Genomic DNA, 2,200 nt, shown 5'->3' with positions numbered 1-2,200 from the left:
TCGTCCTTTCATTAAAGGCCTAGAGGTTCCTTACGCCTAGCTAATGTGGTCGGTATCTCTCTATAAGGTGCTACCTCTACATGGCTATCTGGGACTACATGGTATCTAGCCTAGGGGTGTGTTGAATACCCTTACGCCCATATAGTCCCCCTATGGGGGGCGCGACCCAACTCGTTCCCATGCAGTTAATGGGCTGTACGACGTGGGGACACATTTCCCATGCGAAATGGCTAAGAGCAGTAAGAACTGATCAGGGACCCTTGGTCCTCCCACGGAGCTATAGATATCGTTCTCACGCTAGCAACCTATGAACACTCCAAGGTACCCTCTTGCCGTGGTAAACCGCTAAGTTCCTAGGGGAAAGTTAAATCTGGCTGGAGTGACATATCGCTCCTAACAATAATTCCCTAAGCTTATCATAGAAATGGGCCCTACAATTAACAGAGTGTGCATACAATCGTCTTGTAACATCGTACTATTAATTTATGCAAACTAGGCATACCGGCTCAACGGAGCGATGACCTCCATCAAGCACCCAGAGCACGAAGCTCGCGCTCAGTGGGGCGAATTCGTCCATCAAGCACCCGAAACACGGAATACACACTTCCAGCATAAATTAAATGCATGCATACATACAGCGGAAGCATAAAGCAAACAGCAACACTCATGTAATTCACCCAATACAATCATATCAAATACTCTGACAAATAATTTACATGGAGAGCTAATATGAGGTAACACTATTAGCATGCATGCAATCCAAGCGAATCCTACAAGTATTTCTTCCTAAATACCGGGTGGTGACTTACCTGGTTGACACGTGGCCTTTTTCTAGCGTTTCTTTGCCCAGGTGTCCAGAAATACTGATTTCTTTAAATTAGGTTCTTATTCACGTAAAAACAGTATTAAAACTGGAACCGGGACAAAATTGGGCAAACAGAAAGTAACCGGGCCAAATTGGCCATCCCACGCCCGCTGACGCGCCAGCAGCGCGTTGGGAGTGCGTGGTCACGTGCGCGGGAAGGCGCTAGTCGCAGGCTGCACGCGCGCCCGCTTCCGCGTACTCGCGGGTCGGCCAGTCCGGTTCGGTCCGGTCGGCTCGGCCCGCGTTGGGTTCGGCCCGGCTTGCAGGCAACACGTGTGTCCGGTGCCTGTCGCCGTGTGTCCGGTGCCTGTCGCCGCCCNCCTCCGCCGCTCGCCGGCCGACTCTCTTTTATTTTTTTTTCTTTCTTCTTTCTTCTTTCTTCTCTGCCCTCTGAAAACCGAAACACAGTCCTCTTTTCCGATTTTCCTATCTTTTGATCCGTAGGTCGGATCGACATGATTCCTTCGGCAAAGTTTTAGATCGTGTTACGGGCTACGTCCTATTATTTTTTTTGTAATTTTTGCTTGACTACCGGACGAGTTAAGAACGATGGAAGTTCGCTCACCGTTATCGGCCGACTCTTGGATCTCCGCCTTCGGGTTGAGGTCTCGGCCAAACTTCTTCACAAATCATGCGTAGAGTTGTTCCTAGATAAATATATCAAGATTTCAAATCTTGATTCACAAAGGAAAACCGTAGATCTGAGAAAACGTTCAAGATTCTTACCTTGTGGGTTTTCCGATTTCTTGATGAAAAATGGGACTCCGGCCACCCACATTCTCTTTTCCCTTCCAAGAAAGTCTCTCTGCATCATGATCTTCACCTCCTTGCATCATGATCTTCATCGGAATAGACTCCGACAGTAATTTTTGGTGAGTCTTCGCGGTTCATTCTTTCTCCTCTCTCTAGGTTCTCTCTACCCCTTCTCTCACTATTTCTCTTTTGCAGGACTCTGGATGGAGTTTCATCTCGACTTTTTTCTTTTTTCTTTTTTCTCTTTCTCTTTCTCTTTCTCTTTCTCTTTCTTCTGGTATTACGGAGCTTAACTTTATAATTTTACTTTATAATTCAACAAACAAAAATAGTGTCAAGAAGACCATAAAAAAAGATGTGTTCTTGAGTAATATTAAAAGTCAAAAGTTGTCACATTCAGTGGTGGCACGAGATGATGCATTTTCCAAACCAAAAGACCAAAAAAGAAAGCTGATGCTGATAGAGACGTAGACGATAGTGGTGTTTCCACCTCTTTGGATGTTTCTATTCCCACTAATTCAACCTACCTTTATTCTCTCCTCACTCCCATCATTTAAAATTATCGAAGAATCGAGTAGTGTA

General features: G+C 45.6%; 1 long non-coding RNA gene across 3 annotated transcripts in view; it reads right to left on the bottom strand.

The window, feature by feature from the left end:
- LOC111785790 overlaps window positions 1–1,885 on the bottom strand; it is an 8,272-nt gene extending 6,387 nt beyond the window's left edge. The window contains exons 1-3 of one of the 3 annotated variants that reach the window (XR_002813705.1): window positions 1,592–1,885; window positions 1,431–1,512; window positions 864–884 (exon numbers count right to left, since the gene is read on the bottom strand). This is a non-coding gene — a long non-coding RNA (uncharacterized LOC111785790). Of the gene's footprint in view, window positions 1–664; window positions 1,513–1,591 lie in introns of those variants that run through there. The other 2 variants (XR_002813704.1, XR_002813703.1) reach the window with 2 other exon arrangements.
- Between the last annotated feature and the right edge of the window lie 315 nt (window positions 1,886–2,200).

Source organism: Cucurbita pepo, unplaced genomic scaffold (genome assembly GCF_002806865.2).
Source record: "Cucurbita pepo subsp. pepo cultivar mu-cu-16 unplaced genomic scaffold, ASM280686v2 Cp4.1_scaffold000740, whole genome shotgun sequence".
Classification (NCBI taxonomy): Eukaryota; Viridiplantae; Streptophyta; class Magnoliopsida; order Cucurbitales; family Cucurbitaceae; genus Cucurbita; species Cucurbita pepo.
Note: the sequence above shows the minus strand (reverse complement) of the source record. Positions and strands in the feature narration are given on the sequence as shown.